At 34.6% G+C, this 23,156-nt stretch overlaps 1 non-coding gene across 1 annotated transcript; it reads right to left on the reverse strand.

The window, feature by feature from the left end:
- Positions 1-6,291: 6,291 nt before the first annotated feature.
- LOC112418414 (small nucleolar RNA R71) lies at positions 6,292-6,398 on the reverse strand. Its single transcript, XR_003008628.2, has one exon. It is a non-coding gene; the product is annotated as a small nucleolar RNA R71 (small nucleolar RNA).
- Between the last annotated feature and the right edge of the window lie 16,758 nt (positions 6,399-23,156).

The following is a 23,156-nucleotide window of genomic DNA, read 5'->3' on the forward strand; positions in this document are numbered from 1 at the left end:
ATTGAACAGCTGATATCATATACTCATAAAAGTTAATTGTATGATTGATACTTATGAGACCATACCTTATAAAATCTGGTTTGGCTATGAGACCATATCTTATAAACTCTATTTTGGGAATCAATATACTTGTATGTTGAGGTATTGATTTGCATCAAGCCAACACATTACTATATAAGTTCTCCCTTTAATCTATCACTGGTTTTAGGTTAACAACCTAATATTTTTCATCCAAGTGGATTTAGGATGTGTTGTGTATATCACAATTGCTCCAATATAATGCACTAAGATAAATCTTGAAAGAATATTAGGAAAATCGATTTGATATGAATCTCCATCTATCATTAATTGTGCTGAGCCAACTTATTTACAGCCTAGTAGACTGATTATGAATTGATGGATTAGTTTTTCCAATATTAGGGGGAGATAATAAGCAGCTGAAAATGTGAACCTGAAGTTCAAATAAATTATTTGAAAGGAAATATTATTATCTCATCTTGATCCTCAAGATATAACTCATTTGCAAAGTTAAACAAATCAAATATCAGCCGCTAATGCTCCAAATGAAATAGATGTCCTTGTCGGATAATCTAATATGGAAATGAGTCTCAACGTGCCTGAAGCATGCTAGATCAATCGATTCCAAATATACAAAGCCTCGAATAAGAAAAGGAGCTTAAAGGAATGATAACCACAACGAGTATATAGAACTAATCAGTTACCTGATGAGTCATTTATTATACATTTTTATATGTTATTTAGTTTAGTTTTAATTAGATTTAAGTTTATTTTATATTAGTATTATTTTCTTTTTTAGATAGTTTACTACAAATTGCATTTTATTATATTTTAGGAACGAATATTGGATGGATTGAGTCTTGGAGCAAAAGAAAGGGACTTGGAGCTGATTTAGTACGAAAATACGAAGATTCGGAGACAAAAATATGTCTCCCTCAAAGTCAGAAGCTTGGCACGGCCATGCCACCCTCCAGAGTCACTTTTGCTTAGATTTTAAGCTACTCTATTTTAGCCTGCAGTTTCTTGTGGAACATTCTAGTAATGTAATTGATTAGATTTTAAGTCGAATGTATGCTATAAATAGAGTAGCTAGCCATCACAAATATTCATCTTTTCTTGGAATTCAATAAGTGACAATTGTCTTTCTAACAAAAGTTCTTTTATTTTCTTTTACTTTCTTGTCATTTACTTTTATGCTCTCTCTCTTCTTCTCCATGTCTACGATGAATATGAGTCAGTAGACTTCTCTTTGTCTTGGGATTGTTGGATAAGTCTAAATAACATAATCCTAATCAAGTCAAGCTCTAAGCCTTAATTTTATGTAACCCTAATTTCTTATCTAAATTCACCGCTTTAACATGGATCAACCATTATCAAACTGTGGAAACGAAAGTGGATGGTTTGATAATTGTTTATCCATCATCTCAAATATATATCAATTCATAAAACGAAAGTGGAGCTTTGATATTCTAACAAGTGAATTTAGACAAGGATTTCAAAGGCATCGAAATAGGCTTTGAAATCTTTGAGACATATAGTTTCGATCTTCAAGGGAACTAATAATGATCAAGTCAGCGAAAAGGGAATTAGAATGCTAAAATACACACACACACACATTATATAATAGAGAGAGAGAGAGAGAGAGAGTTTGATATGTTCACTTGTAGTGAATAGGTAAATGTCTACCGTTATTTTTAAGAGATATATATTCTTTAAATACATATTCACCTGAAGTGAATTCAAGAACTTTTTCATACTTGACTAAGTTCAGTTGCACATAAAAGGCTCAAATTATATGAAAGATGTGTTACAATTTATTTATATGATTCACTTGATAGTGATATATGAAACTTCCTAAAGGATTTCATTTGCGTAATACATACTATCAAAATTATTGAAAAGATGACATCATTTATCCATTTTAAGGATTTGAAAATGAATTTGTTATAATCAATTTTATAATACATGTTCTTGATTATTACTTCTACTTAGAAAATTAGGATTTATATACTTTATATATTAGATAGATGCTAATTCATTTAATAACCTCTTAAAAAGAAATAGTTCTAGGTTATAATACGAATAATTTTTTTATTTATTTTTAATTTTTTTAAAACTTGGTATCCGATCCAAGATCGATTAATCCGAGGGGACCAATCCCACCACACACTTGTGGGGCCCTGTTCTAAGCCGTATGGACTTGCCCACCGAAATTGGCAACAGAGGGAATCGAACATGAGATCTAGAGAGGATTAGCTAATTTTTTTTAAGAGAATTAAAATAATAAAAAAAAAAAAAGTCGGCTCAAAAACTCTTATTCTTTCGTATATAGTACAGATACCCCAAATGTAACCCAATAAACGTCAGAAATAAATAGACCAATTGGATTTCAAAACAAAATACTAGTACCAACCATGTTTTATTTTTAAAATGAAAACAATGGACCCGAGTATCTTCATCAAACATAGTTGACTTGATTTGAGACTTAACACTAGTACTTTTTTTGTTTGAAAGATTACTTATTAATGGCAAACAACAATCAAGGTTAATAGATTTTAATTTTTGAGTTTACAGAAAATAGCTCATTGAAATAAATAAGTTCTTTCGTGAATGCCTAAGTTTTCACTACAAAAAATTATAAATAATAAATAATACACAAATATTTATTTATTTGCATATCTTGTTTTGCATAAGGTCAAAAACAAGTTAATCCAGCCGAGCTTGGTAATGTAAATTTATGACCTAAGCTACCGTTTGGCACGACTTTTTTTTCAGCTTTTCTACGTTTTTAAGGAGAAGCTAGGCCAAACACAATATCAATAAAGTACCTTCGAAAAAAAGTACTTTTTTTAGAATGTTTTTTTTTTTTTTTTGATAAACTAGGAGAGTGGACACAACATCAAGAGACATCATCGACATCCCAACTAGGTTGGCACCCCGAGATACCTCCATCCTATACCGGTACACTCAAATTGAATGGAATGAGCTTCAACCAAAAGTTGTTGAATGCTACTTCAAAAAACTATTTCTCCCCAATTTATTTCACAAGCACATCTCTTCAACTCACGCCGGCAACCTTTTCTTTTATTTTTTCAATATGTTTTTTTCTTCCATTTTTTTTTTTTTTGACTCGGTCCATTTAATTTTTTTTAATGAGTTTCCATTTAAGTTTATTATCTATTTTTTAAGGAATTTTATTATTTTTTTTATCACTTATATATATTTTTTTTTTGAAGAAGCTAAAATGGAATATATTACTGAACGCCTGAATATTTCAGCACAAGAAATGCTAAAAACCCAGCTGAATAGTATCAAATACAATCAAAGAAATCCGGGGAACAAAAACAGGAAAAACCAAAAAAGAGAGCTACCCTGTTACATAATAATTCCCAAGCAAGGTAAAGGATTTAACCACCAAGAATGGTAGGAGAAAACAAAACTTATCACTTATATACTAATTTCAATATCTTTTGATTATTACAACCTCGCAAATATTTTTATTCACGCTGTCAATGAATGACACAGAATATTTTTATTCCCTTTCTTCAACCATAATTGGAAAAAAAAAACCAATTATTCTCATTATATATACACACATAGAGAATTAGCCACTTAACCCTTGCAATGTTTAGTGATAGAAAGAGAAGCTCTGGAGATTTTATTGCACACTGTTCACCATCAAGCTGAACCCACCAAACCCTAAACCGCCTTCTTCTTCATCTACCTTTCACCCATGGGAACCTTCAATATCCCTTGGAAATGCTTAGATTTAGATTCTTCACCACAAAAAATAACCACCAACCAACCCAAACCACAAAAAACCTTTGCACAAGCACTTACCAACCTTTGTGATATTCCTCAATCGCAGCTACCTCAAGCAGTGATCAAGGGCGATGGTCTTGCTATTCAGATCCCTGAGGAGGAGTATTCAGCTGGAATGGATGCATGCAAGTTGAATTTACACGGTAGAATCATCTGGCCAAAGGGTTCCACGCCTTTGACCGTCGTTGCCTTAAAAACCAAGTTATCGCAATACTTGAAAGGTCTCTCTGTGTGGGGGATGCAGTTCATAGGTAGGGGATACTATGAATTCACTTTTACTACCTTGGAAGATGTTAGAAGGGTTAGATTCGCAGCCTCATGGAATCTAAACCCTGGATTCTTGAAATTGTTCCCTTGGACAAGAGATTTCAACCCTAAACTTCAGAAAAACTCTTCTGCGCAGGTCTTGGTTAAGATACATGGATTGGCTCAAGAGTATTGGAGAAAAAAATATCATTTTCTCAATCGTAAGTGGTATTGGCTCTCCAATATGCACTGACAACAATACTGCAAAGCCTATGTGTGAAAGAACGTTTGGACAGTTTGCTAGGGTTTTGGTGGATATTGACATATCACAAAACCCTAAGGCATAAGATTCTGGTAGAACGTAAGGGTTTCGCATTCTATGTGGAATTAGAATATGAAAATGTACCGGATTTCTGTTCATTTTGCAAGACAATTGGTCATCATGTTGACTATTGTAAGAAGTGGTATGGCGAAGATGAAAAACTGGCAGAAAATGATGTTACAAAGAAAAAGAAGCAAGCAAAGGAATCAAAGAAAGATTTTGTCCAGACAAAGGATGGGAGACAAGAACAGGGCAAGGGAAAAGAAGTGACGAATGTTGAGAAAGAGGTTACTTTTGGCACGGCCCGTGCTAGCATTGGCACGGTCGTGCCACCCTCCAGGGTCACTTTTGCTGCTTTTGCTTAGATTTTAAGCTACTCTATTTTAGCCCGCAGTTTCTTGTGGAACATTCTAGTAATGTAATTGCATAGATTTTAAGTCGAATGTATGCTATAAATAGAGTAGCTAGCTATCACAAATATTCATCTTTTCTTGGAATTCAATAAGTGACAATTGTCTTTCTAATAAAAGTTTTTTTCTTTTCTTTCACTTTCTTGTCATTTACTTTTATGCTTTCTCTCTTCTTCTCCATGTCTACGATGAACATGAGTGACTAGACTTCTCTTTGTCTTGGGATTGTTGGATAAGTCTAAATAACATAATCCTAATCAAGCCAAGCTCTAAGCCTTAATCTTTTGTAACCCTAATTTCTTATCTAAATTCACCGCTTTAACATGGATCAACCATTATCAAACTGTGGAAACGAAAGTGGAGGGTTTGATAATTGTTTATCCATCATCTCAAATATCAATTCATAAGACGAAACTGGAGCTTTGATATTCGAACAAGTGAATTTAGACAAGGATTTCAAAGGCAGCGAAATAGTCTTTGAAATCTTTGAGACATATAGTTTTGATCTTCAAGGGAACTAATAATGATCAAGTCAGCGAAATAGGCTTGGTTGTTAGAGGAACCAAAATCTAATATTAATCAAGTCAGCGAAATAGGCTTGGTTGCTAGAGGAACAAAAGAGAAATTGTCTTGAGAAATTAGGTATAACTTAAAGTTATAAGCTTATAGTTTGGTTTGTGAAGGACTTGTCATTTTGATGAACCAATGATCCCAAGGCTCCTTTTATATTATCATCATTCAATCGTTTGAAAACCCCAACTTACAACTCGATTCTCCTCTAATCATCATCAAAGGTTAATTGAATTAAACTACTCCCTGTCGGAACGATACTCTTTTATTACTACTTCGGTAAAACCGTGCACTTGCGATTTTATCTCATCAAGTTTTTGGCGCCGCTGCCGGGGAGTAAACTAATTTAATTAACTCTTTCTTTGTGATTAGAACTCTTTCTTCTTCCTCTTTTCTTCTACTTCTTTCTTTCTTTTTGTTACCATTAACTTCTTGGGTTCTCGATTTCTTATGCGAAGAAGTAAAAGTCTCGGAGAATTTATTCCTGAGATTGAAAGATATTTGCATAAGAAAAAGAGAGAGGCACAAAATAATATTGCTATGGTTGAACGCACTCTCAAAGAGTATGCTACTCCTTCAACGGAAGAGCCACAAACTATTATCGTGTACCCGACGGTTGAGGGTAACAATTTCGAGATCAAGCCTGCACTACTCAATTTGGTGCAGCAAAATCAGTTTTCTGGATCACCCACTGAGGATCCAAATCTCCATATTTCTTCCTTCCTTAGACTCAATGGCACTATAAAAGAGAACCAAGAAGCCGTAAGACTTCATCTCTTTCCCTTTTCCTTAAGTGATAGAGCTAGCCCTTGGTTCCATTCCCTAGAAGTCGGTTCCATCACTTCATGGGATCAAATGAGGCGAGCATTCCTTGCCCAATTCTTTCCCCCCTCTAAAACTGCCAAACTAAGAGACCAAATCACGCGGTTCAACCAAAAAGATAGGGAGTCTCTCTATGATGCGTGGGAGCGTTTCAAGGAAATGCTTAGACTTTGTCCCCACCATGGTTTAGAAAAGTGGCTCATAGTCCACACTTTTTATAATGGCCTAACTTATACTACTAAGATGTCTGTTGATGCAGCTGCACGTGGAGCATTAATGAATAAGAACTACATGGAGGCTTACGCTTTGATTGAAGATATGGCTCAGAACCACTGCCAATGGACCAACGAAAGAGCCATCACCACCTCTACACCCTCCAAAAAGGAGGCAGGTATGTACAAGGTCTCTGATTATGACCGCCTTGCTTCTAAGGTTGATGCCTTAACTCAAAAATTTGAAAAACTTAATGTTAATGCTGTCACACCTTCTACTACATCTCATCCTTGTGAAATCTGTGGTATTTTTGGTCATATAGGTGTTGATTGTCAGCTAGGTAGTGCTGCCAATGGTATTGAACAAATGAACTACGCTCAATACAACCAAGGAACTAGACCCAACCAAAATTTTTATAGAAATCCTCAAGGTTCCTATGGGCAAGTAGCACCACTAGGCTATACAAACAACCAGAGAGCGGCTCAGAAATCAAGTTTGGAAATTTTGTTAGAAAATTGCATGATGAATCAAAATAAAAAACTTCAAGAGCTCAAAAACCAAACGGGATTTCTGAACGACTCTCTCTCCAAACTCAATACCAAGGTAGATTCTATAGCCACACACACCAAAATGCTTGAGACCCAAATCTCCCAAGTGGCCACCTCTTCTCAAACACTGGGAGTCTTTCCCGGTCAAACCGAAACAAACCCCAAAGCCCATGTCAAAGCTATTTCTCTTGGGGGTAGTAAGTTAGAAGAGACTGTTGCTAAAGCCAAAAGTGTCAAGGGAGAGAGTGTTAAGCTTCTAGGTGAGAAAGATGTGATAGAGAAACCACTTGACAAAAACAAAGCCCTTTCCCCATTGAGGCTTACTAAGCTTAACTTGGAGGCTTAATTCAATAAATTCTTAAACACACTTAAAAAGATTTGCATTAAGATTCCCTTTGCTGAAGCTTTGTCTCATATGCCTCTATACGCCAAGTTTTAAAGAAAATTTTTTCAAAGAAAAAGGCTATAGAGCACAATGAGACAATAGCTTTAACAAGGGAAAGTAGTGCAATCATCAAGAAGCCACCTCCAAAGCTTAGAGATCCAGGAAGTTTTGCCATCCCTTGTATGATAGGGAGTGAAACCTTAAACCGAGCCTTATGTGATTTAGGAGCTAGTGTTAGTTTGTTTCCCTTACCCCTCTTTAAAAGGATGGGAATAGGAGAGTTGAAACCTACCGAAACAACATTGAAGTTAGCTGATCGTTTTGATATCCAACCTGTTGGATATGTTGAGGACATCCCCGTTAAAATAGAAGGGATATACATCCCAACTGATTTCATGGTGCTTGACATAGATGAGGACAATGAGTGCCCTATAATTCTAGGACGACCCTTTCTCGCTACTGCGGGTGCTATAGTAGATGTTAAGAATGGTAGGATTGTTTTTCAAGTGAGTGATGAGATGATAGGATTTAAGTTGGAGAATTTTATGAAAGGTCCCGCTCTTTATTCTTGTAACATGATTAAAGGTCATGATGTCAAAGAACGCTCATTAGCGTCATCTACACAATATGACCTCTTTGATCCTTTCTAAGGACACTTTCTTAACATCAAGCTAATGACTATAAAGGAGTGCTTCGTGGGAGGCAACCCACACATTTAACTGCTTTTGTTTTGTTTGTTTTTTGTTATTTTAAGTTGTTTTGTATTTAATTCTCCAAGTATGATTCAAGAAAACGGAAAATTTTGAAGCTCCTATGTCCAGAACCTTTGCACGACCCGTGCTCACCTCAGCACGGCCGTGCCAGACCTTGCCTTTCCAAAAACCATCAAAATTCCAGGAAGTTGGCACGACCCGTGCTAAGGTTGGCACGGCGTGCCCGACTCCAGGAAGGTTTTACACACTTTTTCTTCCCCCATTCTCCTACACAAACATCCCTCTACCTTCAAACTTCTCTCTAAAACCTCCATAACCACAAAACTTCAAACCTTCATATCTCCTTCAAAACTTACCAATTCACATAATTTCTTCACCCAATCAATCACAAAAACCATCCCAACCACAACCCTTCATTCAAAAACAACTTTCACCCACCCAAACCAAAAATCATCCAAATTCGTAGCCCCCAATAACCTCATCCAAAGCCCACAAATTCATCGCCAATTTCCACAACTCAACTCTTAAAACTCAGTTAACCTTTAACCCCATCACTAAACCAACCATTTCCACCAAAAACTTTCCCAAAACCCAACCCTTACCAACATCACAAAAAGTCAAACCAAGGTCAAGGATAATGGCATCTAGGAAAGGTGGAGCAAGCTCTTCCGGAGGACCACAATCAAAGAAGAAGGCACAAGCAAAGAATCATGGCATAATCTTCAAGGACACCATGCAAAGGGACAGGTATAAGATTCTTATCTCTAAAGCTTTACACCCTTGTCGATATCCCGATTCTTATACTTTGAGTGTGCGAGGACTTAGGGATAATGTGTTTAGCTTACTAGGAAATCTAGGATGGGTTGATATGCTTAGACTTATGCAAGGTTTTGAAAATTTCACTTACGAGTTCTTAAGCTCCATTGAATTTAAGAAAGATAGGATGAATTTTGATAACCCTGATCATAGAGTCTTCTTCCGGCTTTTGAATATTGATTACGAGATGACTCTTCAAAACTTTTGCTTAGAGATGGGCTTCGCCAATGCGGGGTTCATCCACGACTCTTGGAATCAAAATCTTAAGCCGGAAGACTATGACCCCGCTCGCTTTTGGAAACGCATTACCGGGTTAAGACAATATAATCCTCGTGCCAATAAGGCTAGTAACATTCACAACCCAGTGCTTAGATACCTTCAAAGAGTCATGGCTTGTACCATTTGGGGTAGAAAAGAGGTAGGAACAACTAGGACGGATGAACTCTTTATGCTTTGGGCTATGCTTAGTAACAACCCCGTTCATACTTGCTTCTACCTACTTGATTACCTTTCCTCCATAGGTGATGGGCCTGATAATAGAGCTGAGATAGTAGTCGGTGGTATCATTACCTTCATTGCTAGGAAGTTTGGAGTGGGTGAGGACGAAGGGATAAATCCAATTGAGGGCAACAATATATAGGCTTAACATTGAAACCCTCTTTTCTATGAATTTCATTAAGCTTCATCCACCCATGACTTATGCACTTAAACTTCGTATACCTCTTTTGTTTCTGCTTCCTAACCCATCTCGGATTAACACCGAGGTGGAGGCAAATTTGTTGTATGTTGGTGATGGATCACAGGTACATGAAGAGCATAATCAAGGTGAAGAGGAAGGTACAAACATGCACCATGAAGAGAAGCCCCATGACCATAATGCCGACAATGAAAGATGAGCATGGATGCAAACCGAGGAACAAAGGATAAGCACCGAGCAACAAGGCAAGGTGTTGAATTATCCGGGCTAAGAAATGATGTCCTAAGGGGAAACCGCATATCCGAAGAGAATAACCAAATGCTTCGGAACATGATGCAACACTTCCACCTCCAAGGTCCTCCCTATGGACCTCAATAAAAATGTGAGCATTCCTCTTCCTCTCTTTCACCTTATCTCTTCAATCTCTATCTCATTCTACTTCTTCCTCTACTCTTTCTTCTATTTTTCTTATTTTGAATCATTGAGGACAATGTTTCTCCTAAGTGTGGGGGGAGCCTAATAAAGTGTCTTTAGTCGTAGTGTTTCCAAACTCCCTCGAACTTTATTCTTTTGTTTTGTTTTATTGTAAAAGGCATGGTTAAGTAGCTTGTTTTTAAAGAAATAAATCATGACATAAAATTTTTATTGTCTCCTCTTAGTTGGTCGTTTCTTGTACATGAAAGTAAACTCTTGTGTTTTAAGTTTTCCTGATATACCCACATCTTGTTTTAAAGTGAATAAGTTCTCCAATGAGAAATGCACAAGTTGCTTCCCTTGAGTAAATGTGTGGATAGGTATTTTTAGGAAATGCGTTCTAATATTAGTGGTACGTTGACCTTTAAAAATTCTCAAAAGTAAAAGTAGTATAAGTTAGTATAAGGGAGTCTATAAATAGCCAATTAGCCAAATTGATTTCAAAGTCGCATCATTGAATCTACATTGGGGAAGGGGGTAGGCCCTCCGACTTCCTACGTGAAGGTGATGTTATCTTGAGAAAGTTTAAAAAGCGTCATTGAATCTAGATTGGGGAAGGAGGTAGGCCCTCCAACTTCCTACGTGAAGATGATATTTTAAGGGGCACCATTGAATCTAGATTGAGGAAGGGGGTAGGCCCTCCGACTTCCTACGTGAAGGTGTTGTTTCCTTAAATAAAATATCCAAAAAGGTGTAAATGGCAAAAATCAAAAGATCACAAATACTCCCATCTCTCTTATATGAAATGAAGAAAGAATTTTTCTTGGTTGGTTTAGCACTAGGATTAGAATATATTTCCTCATAATATCTATCTTATACAGGAGCAAGAATAGGGTTGGACTACACACACACACACTTGGAACTTGGTTGTTGGGTTGAATAAGGTTTACAAGAAATACTTGAGTTTGTGATTAGTGTACGCTTGAAATTAAAGCCCTTGAGGAGACATGTGTTTCAATTAAATTGTCATATAAAAATATTATTTTGTGCTACCATGTTTATGCCTTTTGCTTGAGGACAAGCAAAGATTCAAGTGTGGGGGAGTTTGATGAGTCATTTATTATCCATTTTTATATGTTATTTAGTTTAGTTTTAATTAGATTTAAGTTTATTTTATATTAGTATTATTTTCTTTTTTAGATAGTTTACTACAAATTGCATTTTATTATATTTTAGGAACGAATATTGGATGGATTGAGTCTTGGAGCAAAAGAAAGGGACTTGGAGCTGATTTAGTACGAAAATACGAAGATTCGGAGACAAAAATATGTCTCCCACAAAGTCAGAAGCTTGGCACGGCCATGCCACCCTCCAGAGTCACTTTTGCTTAGATTTTAAGCTACTCTATTTTAGCCTGCAGTTTCTTGTGTAACATTCTAGTAATGTAATTGATTAGATTTTAAGTCGAATGTATGCTATAAATAGAGTAGCTAGCCATCACAAATATTCATCTTTTCTTGGAATTCAATAAGTGACAATTGTCTTTCTAACAAAAGTTCTTTTATTTTCTTTTACTTTCTTGTCATTTACTTTTATGCTCTCTCTCTTCTTCTCCATGTCTACGATGAATATGAGTCAGTAGACTTCTCTTTGTCTTGGGATTGTTGGATAAGTCTAAATAACATAATCCTAATCAAGTCAAGCTCTAAGCCTTAATTTTATGTAACCCTAATTTCTTATCTAAATTCACCGCTTTAACATGGATCAACCATTATCAAACTGTGGAAACGAAAGTGGATGGTTTGATAATTGTTTATCCATCATCTCAAATATATATCAATTCATAAAACGAAAGTGGAGCTTTGATATTCTAACAAGTGAATTTAGACAAGGATTTCAAAGGCATCGAAATAGGCTTTGAAATCTTTGAGACATATAGTTTCGATCTTCAAGGGAACTAATAATGATCAAGTCAGCGAAAAGGGAATTAGAATGCTAAAATACACACACACACACACATTATATAATAGAGAGAGAGAGAGAGAGAGTTTGATATGTTCACTTGTAGTGAATAGGTAAATGTCTACTGTTATTTTTAAGAGATATATATTCTTTAAATACATATTCACCTGAAGTGAATTCAAGAACTTTTTCATACTTGACTAAGTTCAGTTGCACATAAAAGGCTCAAATTATATGAAAGATGTGTTACAATTTATTTATATGATTCACTTGATAGTGATATATGAAACTTCCTGAAGGATTTCATTTACGTAATACATACTATCAAAATTATTGAAAAGATGACATCATTTATCCATTTTAAGAATTTGAAAATGAATTTGTTATAATCAATTTTATAATAATAGTATAAAATATTATTAGAACCGGAGAATATGAACCTGCTCTATTTTTTTTTTTGTTACTAACTTACAAATCATATCACAAGTTATGAACCTTAATATCATCTGATTTCTCTAGATGTTAGATAAAATATTTTTTTATAACTTACTATGATTTGAAACTAAGTTTGAGTTTTCTCTTTGTAATTAACAAGATTTTAAGTTTGGGGTCGGGTACTACTAGAACTTATTTATTTGTTTTTCAATTTTATCCTCAATAAGTTTGAAAAATAATTTTTTTTTTTTTTTTTTGATAAGGCAAGAAGAAGGTTAGAAATCAAGAAGTTCAGAGACATCCCAACTAGGTTGGCACCCTACTGGAACTCCTATCCTTTGCCACCTTCTACATATATATTAATTTTTTATTTAATAAATTCATAGGGAAAATTTAAATAATATTTTTATTGAATTATTTATTTATTTTTAATAATATATACTTACATCCATTCTATTCAATTTAAATACATGTTCTTGATTATTACTTCTACTTAGAAAATTAGGATTTATATACTTTATATATTAGATAGATGCTAATTCATTTAATAACCCCTTAAAAAGAAATAGTTCTAGGTTATAATACGAATAATTTTTTTTTTATTTTTAATTTTTTTAAAACTTGGTATCCGATCCAAGATCGATTAATCCGAGGGGACCAATCCCACCACACACTTGTGGGGCCCTGTTCTAAGCCGTATGGACTTGCCCACCGAAATTGGCACCAGAGGGAATCGAACATGAGATCTTGAGAGGATTAACTAATTTTTTTTAAGAGAATTAAAATAATAAAAAAAAAAAAGTCGGCTCAAAAACTCTTATTCTTTCGTATATAGTACAGATACCCCAAATGTAACCCAATAAACGTCAGAAATAAATAGACCAATTGGATTTCAAAACAAAATACTAGTACCAACCATGTTTTATTTTTAAAATGAAAACAATGGACCCGAGTATCTTCATCAAACATAGTTGACTTGATTTGAGACTTAACACTAGTACTTTTTTTGTTTGAAAGATTACTTATTAATGGCAAACAACAATCAAGGTTAATAGATTTTAATTTTTGAGTTTACAGAAAATAGCTCATTGAAATAAATAAGTTCTTTCGTGAATGCCTAAGTTTTCACTACAAAAAATTATAAATAATAAATAATACACAAATATTTATTTATTTGCATATCTTGTTTTGCATAAGGTCAAAAACAAGTTAATCCAGCCGAGCTTGGTAATGTAAATTTATGACCTAAGCTACCGTTTGGCACGACTTTTTTTTCAGCTTTTCTACGTTTTTAAGGAGAAGCTAGGCCAAACACAATATCAATAAAGTACCTTCGAAAAAAAGTACTTTTTTTAGAATGTTTTTTTTTTTTTTTTTGATAAACTAGGAGAGTGGACACAACATCAAGAGACATCATCGACATCCCAACTAGGTTGGCACCCCGAGATACCTCCATCCTATACCGGTACACTCAAATTGAATGGAATGAGCTTCAACCAAAAGTTGTTGAATGCTACTTCAAAAAACTATTTCTCCCCAATTTATTTCACAAGCACATCTCTTCAACTCACGCCGGCAACCTTTTCTTTTATTTTTTCAATATGTTTTTTTCTTCCATTTTTTTTTTTTTTTGAATCGGTCCATTTAATTTTTTTTAATGAGTTTCCATTTAAGTTTATTATCTATTTTTTAAGGAATTTTATTATTTTTTTTATCACTTATATATATTTTTTTTTTGAAGAAGCTAAAATGGAATATATTACTGAACGCCTGAATATTTCAGCACAAGAAATGCTAAAAACCCAGCTGAATAGTATCAAATACAATCAAAGAAATCCGGGGAACAAAAACAGGAAAAACCAAAAAAGAGAGCTACCCTGTTACATAATAATTCCCAAGCAAGGTAAAGGATTTAACCACCAAGAATGGTAGGAGAAAACAAAACTTATCACTTATATATTAATTTCAATATCTTTTGATTATTACAACCTCGCAAATATTTTTATTCACGCTGTCAATGAATGACACAGAATATTTTTATTCCCTTTCTTCAACTATAATTGGAAAAAAAAAAATCAATTATTCTCATTATATATACACACAGAGAATTAGCCACTTAACCCTTGCAATGTTTAGTGATAGAAAGAGAAGCTCTGGAGATTTTATTGCACACTGTTCACCATCAAGCTGAACCCACCAAACCCTAAACCGCCTTCTTCTTCATCTACCTTTCACCCATGGCAACCTTCAATATCTCTTGGAAATGCTTAGATTTAGATTCTTCACCACAAAAAATAACCACCAACCAACCCAAACCACAAAAAACCTTTGCACAAGCACTTACCAACCTTTGTGATATTCCTCAATCGCAGCTACCTCAAGCAGTGATCAAGGGCGATGGTCTTGCTATTCAGATCCCTGAGGAGGAGTATTCAGCTGGAATGGATGCATGCAAGTTGAATTTACACGGTAGAATCATCTGGCCAAAGGGTTCCACGCCTTTGACCGTCGTTGCCTTAAAAACCAAGTTATCGCAATACTTGAAAGGTCTCTCTGTGTGGGGGATGCAGTTCATAGGTAGGGGATACTATGAATTCACTTTTACTACCTTGGAAGATGTTAGAAGGGTTAGATTCGCAGCCTCATGGAATCTAAACCCTGGATTCTTGAAATTGTTCCCTTGGACAAGAGATTTCAACCCTAAACTTCAGAAAAACTCTTCTGCGCAGGTCTTGGTTAAGATACATGGATTGGCTCAAGAGTATTGGAGAAAAAAATATCATTTTCTCAATCGTAAGTGGTATTGGCTCTCCAATATGCACTGACAACAATACTGCAAAGCCTATGTGTGAAAGAACGTTTGGACAGTTTGCTAGGGTTTTGGTGGATATTGACATATCACAAACCCTAAGGCATAAGATTCTGGTAGAACGTAAGGGTTTCACATTCTATGTGGAATTAGAATATGAAAATGTACCGGATTTCTGTTCATTTTGCAAGACAATTGATCATCATGTTGACTATTGTAAGAAGTGGTATGGCGAAGATGAAAAACTGGCAGAAAATGATGTTACAAAGAAAAAGAAGCAAGCAAAGGAATCAAAGAAAGATTTTGTCCAGACAAAGGATGGGAGACAAGAACAGGGCAAGGGAAAAGAAGTGACGAATGTTGAGAAAGAGGTTATAGATATTGAGGAAGAGAAAGATAAAGAGAATGTGAATAATGTTGAGAATGGTCAAGTAGCAAAAGAGAAAGGCAAGGGTCTAGCTGTTAGTGCCAGTGATGAATTCAGAGAGCAAGACAAACAACTAGAAGCTGAGGTTAATGAAGAATTAGAAAGGGAAACAAACATAGATAAGGCAACAAAAGATGCATCATCTTCAAGCATGCAAGGTTCTTTTGTAGATGCAACACAAGCTCAAGTTCAAGATGATAATCTGTCAAATGAAGATGGAGCTCATAGTGGAAGCTCACATCTCATTAAGACTCCTGACAGAGTTATGAAGGATATGGAATTTCTTAAAACATCATGGGAAAACTTAGTTGAGGATGTGGATGATGAGGTTAACTTGATAGCAGACTTAGAGAAGGAACATGTGGAAACCTCCCCTGATGTAGATGCAGAGGGTTTTCAAATCATGCTGTCAAAAAAACAGAAAAAAGCTCAAAAGAAATTAATTCATTCAAGCAGAAATACATATGCAACCAGGTCTCAGGTTTCCTCCAAACCTTCTAAATGAAGTGTATATATTGGAATGCAAGGGGTTTGGCTAATCCACCCACAAGAGTAGCTTTGAAGAGATTTATTTTGCAACATAGACCTGATGTCATTTTACTTTCTGAACCTTGGATGGATTTTGTTGATTTTCCAAGGAGATGGTTAGTTAATCTAAATTTGAAACTATTTGCTGTTAATAGTAGACAAAACATGCTCCCTAATTTATGATGCTTGTGTAGAATAGATTTAGATCCTGTGGTTTTGTCTTCTGATGACCAGCAGGTGTTTTTTTCTGTGTTAGAAGATAATAAGTTGTTTGCTTGTTCAGCTATTTATGCTTCCACTAATTATAGAACTAGAAGATTACTTTGGAACACTTTATCTAGTTTACATTCTCAACATGCCTTGCCCTGGTGTTTTATTGGAGATTTCAACTCTATCATGGGTGCACATGAACATAGAGGCAGGCTTAGCCTTGCAAGGTTACCTATTGAGGAGTTTCAATTTTGGTCAGATTCCAACAACTTTATTCATCTTCCAACTAGAGGAGTGGATTTCACTTGGACAAATGGCAGAGAAGGGCAGAGACTCACTGAAAGGAGACTTGATAGGGTTATATGCAATCAATCCATGATTGATTTATGTACTTCCATATCTGTTTCTGCTCTAATTAAAATACACTCAGATCATTTCACCTTGCTTATGGATATTCAAATGTCTTGTATATCATTTCCATCTAATTTCAAATTTATGAGGATGTGGACCCTTCATCCTGATTGTAAAGAGATTGTTAAAGAAGCTTGGAGCACAAATGTGATAGGATGCCCTATGTTTGTTTTGAATAAGAAATTGAAGATCCTAAAACAAAAGCTTAAGACATGGAATAAAGATGTTTTTGGCAATGTGCATGACTATGTGAAGGTAGCTGAAAAGAAACTATATGACATTCAAGAACAAATTCAAATCAATGGGCACTCAGATAATTTGCTATAGAGGCTGAAAAGAATGCTCAAAAGATTGTGGAAGATGCTCTGAACAGGCAGGAGTTGTTCTGGCAAGAGAAGGCAAGGATTAACTGGCATTTACAAGGTGATAGGAACACAAAAAAATTTCACAGAATGGCAAAGATCAAATCATCCACCAAGAAAATAACTTCCCTCCAAGTTGGTGAACATGTGCTCATTGACACACAAATAGCTGATCATGTGGTTTCATACTATAAAAATATGTTTTGTACTAACATTGTTTTGCAGGAGCAGTTGCTTGCAGAGGAAGTAATCCCAAATATTGTGACAGATGACATAAACACAATGCTTACCATGATGCCTTCTCACCAAGAAATAAAGGCTGCTGTCTTCGCTCTGAAAAAAGATAGTGCACCTGGACCAGATGGCTATGGTGCCTATTTTTATCAATTTTTTTGGGAGATAGTTAAAGAAGATGTTTTCAAAGCTGTCCTGGAGTTCTTTTCATCAGGATGGATTCTGCCTGGATTCAACTCAAATATTATTGCTCTTATTCCCAAAACAAATGATGTTGTTTCTATAGACCAATATAGGCCAATTGCAATGGCTAATTTTAAATTCAAAGTTATTTCAAAAGTTCTAGCAGACAGACTTGCAGTTATTATGCCTTCAATTGTTTCTCAAGAACAAATGGGATTCATACATGATAGGAACATAAAGGACTGTTTATGTATAGCTTCGGAGGCTGAAAATTTGTTGCATAACAAAGCATATGGTGGTAACATTGCCATGAAGATAGACATAACCAAAGCTTTTGATACTTTGGAGTGGAATTTTTTACTGAAAGTGTTAAAAAGTTTTGGCTTCAATGATTCTTTCTGCCATTGGATCCATGTGATACTACAATCAACTTATTTATCTATCTCAATTAATGGTCAATCTCATGGATATTTCAACTGTTCCAGAGGTGTGAGGCAGGGTGACCCCCTATCTCCACTTCTCTTTTGTTTGGCAGAAGATGTGCTTAGCAGGAGTATCAAGAAGTTGGTGGAAGATGGGAAAATTGAAAGAATCAAGGGCTCCAGGAACACTCATATACCTTCACACTCTTTTTATGCAGATGATATGATGATTTATTTAAAAGGTAAGAGTTCTAGCTTTCATTTCATGGCCTACATCACTTCTTAAAGATCTGGAAAAATGCATCAGAAATTTTGTATGGAGTGGAGATAGTGAAAAAAGGAAACTTGTTTCAGTTTCTTGGAAGAAGGTTTGCAGACCAATTAATCAAGGGGGTCTCAATATGAGATCTCTATGTAGCCTTAACAGTGCTACTAATTTGTGTCTTTGTTGGAACATGATGCACTCTCAAAAATCCTGGGCTGTCATTTTAAAAGATAGGGGTTTTAGACAAAACTCCACAATCAAGCACCATATCTTTTCATCTCTTTGGAGCAATATGAAAGATGAATTCAATGTGATCAAGAACAACTCCATTTGGCTGTTAGGAAATGGAAAGAGCATCAATTTCTGGAATGATGCTTGGTGTGGCCCCCCATTATCTGAAACTTACAACATACCTGATTCAATTGCTGCTCTTCTGACGTCAACTGTTAGTGATTACTTGTACAATAAGCAATGGCAGATTCCTGAACCAATTCAACATATGTTTCCAAATATTCTTCAAGTTATAACATCAATCATCATACCAATTGAGGAAGGAGAGGATCAATTTCTTTGGAAACATTCTCCTCAAGGTACCCTGCAACTTAAAGAAGCTTACTCTTTCAAGTTACAACACAATCAGGACTTGCATTGGGCTAAAACAATCTGGAGTTCAGACATACCTCCTTCTAGGTCAATGCTTGTGTGGAGATTAATGCATGAAAAACTTCCAACAGATGAAAATTTAAGACTAAGAGGGTGCAACTTTCCATCCATGTGCTCTCTATGTTGCAGGAATTCAGAAAATTCAATTCACCTTTTCTTTCAATGTCCATTTGCATCTATTCTTTGGGCTTGGCTATCTAGAACTATCAACATGTCCCTGACCTTTAACTATTTAGAAGAACTTTGGAAAGTTTGTGATTTGGATTGGTCTCCACAATGTAAGGTGGTGATCAAGGCTGCCATTATAAATCTTCTTAACACCATATGGTATGCCAGGAATCAAGCTCGTTTTAATGACAAGAGTATATCATGTGCTTCTGCCATGGCTTTGATTACTTCCAATACATCACTATCAGGCAACAACACTTCAAAATTTTCTAACAACTCTATCAGAGACTTTACAATCTTAAAGAACTTCAATGTCAGAATCCTCCCTCCAAAGACACATCAGCTCCAAGAAGTAATTTGGCAACCTCCTCCAGTCTCTTGGATAAAATGTAATATTGATAGAGCATCTAAAGGCAACCCAGGAATGTCAGGTTGTGGGGGTATTTTCAGAAACAGTCAAGCTGAAGCGGTTTGTTGTTTTGCTGAACCTCTTGGAATCTTTAATTCTTTCACTGCAGAATTATGCGCTTTCATGCGAGCTATTGCTATTGCTAAACAACATAATTGGCATAACATCTGGATAGAATCTGATTCAGCTCTTGTTCTTATGGCTTCAAAACATCCAGATAAAGTTCCTTGGGAGCTAAGAAACAAGTGGTGCAACTCTATGGTATTGTTCAGACAATTGAATTGCATGGTATCACATGTTTTTAGAGAAGGAAACAAAGTAGCTGATGACTTAGCCAATCATGCTGTATCTCTTACATCATTATCTATTTGGTCTGATGTTCCTTCATTTATTAATGATAGTTTTTTGCACAACAAGTCTGGCTTGCCAGCTTTTAGATTTTGTAACTAGGGCAAGGAGTTTTGGCCTAGTCCCCTCCTCCTTTGTTTGTTACCTAATGTTTCTTTTTATATTTATTTTGGGGTTTGGTTAGCTCTCAGCTACCAACCTTTTTGATTAAAAAAATAAAAAAAATATACACACATACATATTATAGATATATTCTGCAGTTCCACAATTCTTTCACTGGCACCTTGCGAATACCCTCTTGCCAAAATCAACCAGGTTCTTTTTTTTCATTGTTTTGTTAAATTAACGATTTATTTTATAACATTCTTTTTTCAATTCCTCATAATTGATACCTATTAGATGTATATTATTGTATTGTATAATAATTAGATTGTTCCATGCATGTTTTATTTTTTAATCTGCTTACTCTATTATCAATATATATGTATATACCTCTTCTCCAATTGTTGTACATGTTTTTTTGTTCCATTTCAAATTTCTATTCTTTTATTTATTCATTATGATGTGTGTGAGATTTATAGTAGATTCATATTTACTACTATGAATAAATAAATTTAGATTATTCTTTGAGACTTTTGTATGACATGTCTAAGTTACTCTTGTATATATTTAAGTCTAATTTTTATCATCGAATTAATAAATCTCATCATATTTTATATGCTCTAATGATGAGATTTGTTGATTTAATGATAAAAAACTAATTTATATGATCCAAAACTTGTTTCAATCATGGAATGTAGAATTGCTCTTTTTTATATGCCATATAGTATGAAAAAGAAAAGGAAAAAACAAAATACACATTAAAAAGAAACCACCCTTGTTTGCTTGACAAATGACAAACTTGTCAAAGAACTAATCTTGCTTTATTATATTGTATGGTTAAATTAGATTGCACATGTCATTCTTCCACAAGTGATATTTTCTTCTAAAGTGTTTATTATTATTATTCTATATATAAATGCAGCTATGACTACCAAAGAAAATATTTCTTCTAAATCTGAAAATTTAGAAAAAAGCAAAGTGGAACAACCCATTTTATACTAAAGTATTACTTGACATTTGTATGGATGAGATTCGAAAATGTGAGAAACGGGAAATTGCTTTTAAGAATAAGAAATGGGAAGAAATACGTGACAAATTCAATAAAAATGCTATTGATGATGTGCCACTAGAAATTATTGAATCAGAAGAGGATGATATTATGCCTATGGAAAGTAACAAATCAAGAAAGAAAAGAAAGGTTTCACCAGATATGGGTGAGAAAGTTACAAAGTGTAAGACCAAGGTTGGGACTGCAACAACTATGAGAAACACATTTGAGCGATTAGTTCAAGCAGCAAAAGGTCATAATGAAATTAAGAAGAATGAAATTGCAGCAACATCTAATGTTCGTGGACAATATTCAATTCTTGATTGTGTTACAATATTGAAAAGTACGAAGGAGGAAGGACATTTGAATAATCGACAATTTAGTTATGCTTTGGAGATGCTTAAAGATGAAGATAATAGAATCTTACTGATGTCATTAAAAGATTCTATGGATGCTTTGGTAGACTGGATTCTATACAAGTATCAGTGAGACAAATATGAGTGACAATAAAAACTATCTAGTTTTAAGTTTAGATTCAACTTTTTATTTTCTATTTGCTTTTAGTTAAGATTCAATTAAATTCTATATTATCCTTTCTTATTTGGTATTTGTTATTGAGCATTTGGCTGAGAATTTTGCATTGAGATTTATGTTTATGCATTTGAACTAATTCAATGATTACGTATTCACATGTGTTTCCTTGTTATAAAATTATCATACAGATGTCTTCTAATCAAATCAATAAGCATTTGAGAAAAGTAAAAAAAAAGAAAATGCGGGTTTTATAAGATATGCTATGTTGCAGCAGCAATCGCTTATGATTATCACATGAAGTACTTAATAAAGCAAGGTAATAGATTTCTTTATTCTAGTGGATGGACTTGGGTTCGAGAAACTCTTAACACTAGGGGTGAAAGTTATAACATGTTTAGGATGGAATCTCGTGCCATATTGAAACTTGAAAATTTTTTGGTGAGTAAAGGATGGTTACATCCATCTAAAGAAATGACATCATTGGAGGTAATTGTTATGTTCCTTTGGACTTGCGCACATAGTGAAACTAATCGAAATGTTCAGAATAAATTCGGAAAATCAAGAGAGACTGTGAGTAGAAAGTTTGGGGAAGTTTTGGAAAGTTTATGTTTATTAGCAAAGGAAATTGTAAGGCCTCCGGATTTTAACTTTGCAGAAACTCCCTCTAAGATAAAAAATGATCGTAGGTATTGGCCTCATTTTGAAGGGTGCATTGGTGCAATAGATAGAACACATCTTCCAGCCATTGTTCCTACTAAAGATCAAATTCGTTATATTGGTAGAAAAGGATTTCCAACACAAAATGTCATGTTAGTGTGCAACTTAGACATGTTATTCAATTTTGTTGTTGTTGGTTGGCCCAGTACTGCACATGACACTCGTATTCTTTCACTTAGACATGTTATAGTATTTGTAAAAAATATATCTTTTATATTTTAAACATTTTTTCCCTTCAAAAAATATTTTAGACATTTTTTTATTTATTATGTTAATTCATAATGAATTCAAAGTTTTTTATTTATAGACAATGCATAAATATATAAATATATGCAAGGTCCCGTGTTCGAACCCAGACACAACCAAAAAGATAATAAATTGAAAGTTTATACAATATTTTGCCAAACAACTTTTAAATTAAAAATAACTTTAGAACTAAAAAAAAATAAAAAATAAACCAAACAGCTTTAGCTTTTTTCTTAAAGAGCTTTATTTTAACTTTGTTTTAAAGTAGCTTTTAGACCCAAAAAAAGTCTGGTCAAACGGTACCTAAGATATCGAAAAAAAACCAAGTCAATCCAAACGGACCCTAAATATAGTTCACTTCACTTGGTGACTTAATCACAAGTCAATCCAAACGGACCCTAAATATAATTCACTTCACTTGGTGACTTAATCACAGGGCCGTTCCTTGGCATGCGCAAGGAGCTCTACGGAGCCGAGCCTCCAATTTATAGGGGCCTCAATTATTTGTATGGGTATAAGTATAATTGTTGGCATGTAGGTTAATATTTTCTTTTGTTATGTAGGTCTAAATTAAACACTTCCTATTTGACAAAAATAAAGAGTAAATGGACAAGTTAGGCCAAACACACACATCTCAACAACAAAAATTCAACCAAACAAATTAAAATCGAAATAAT

The sequence above is a fragment of the Medicago truncatula genome, chromosome 6 (assembly GCF_003473485.1).
Source record: "Medicago truncatula cultivar Jemalong A17 chromosome 6, MtrunA17r5.0-ANR, whole genome shotgun sequence".
Taxonomy (NCBI): Eukaryota; Viridiplantae; Streptophyta; class Magnoliopsida; order Fabales; family Fabaceae; genus Medicago; species Medicago truncatula.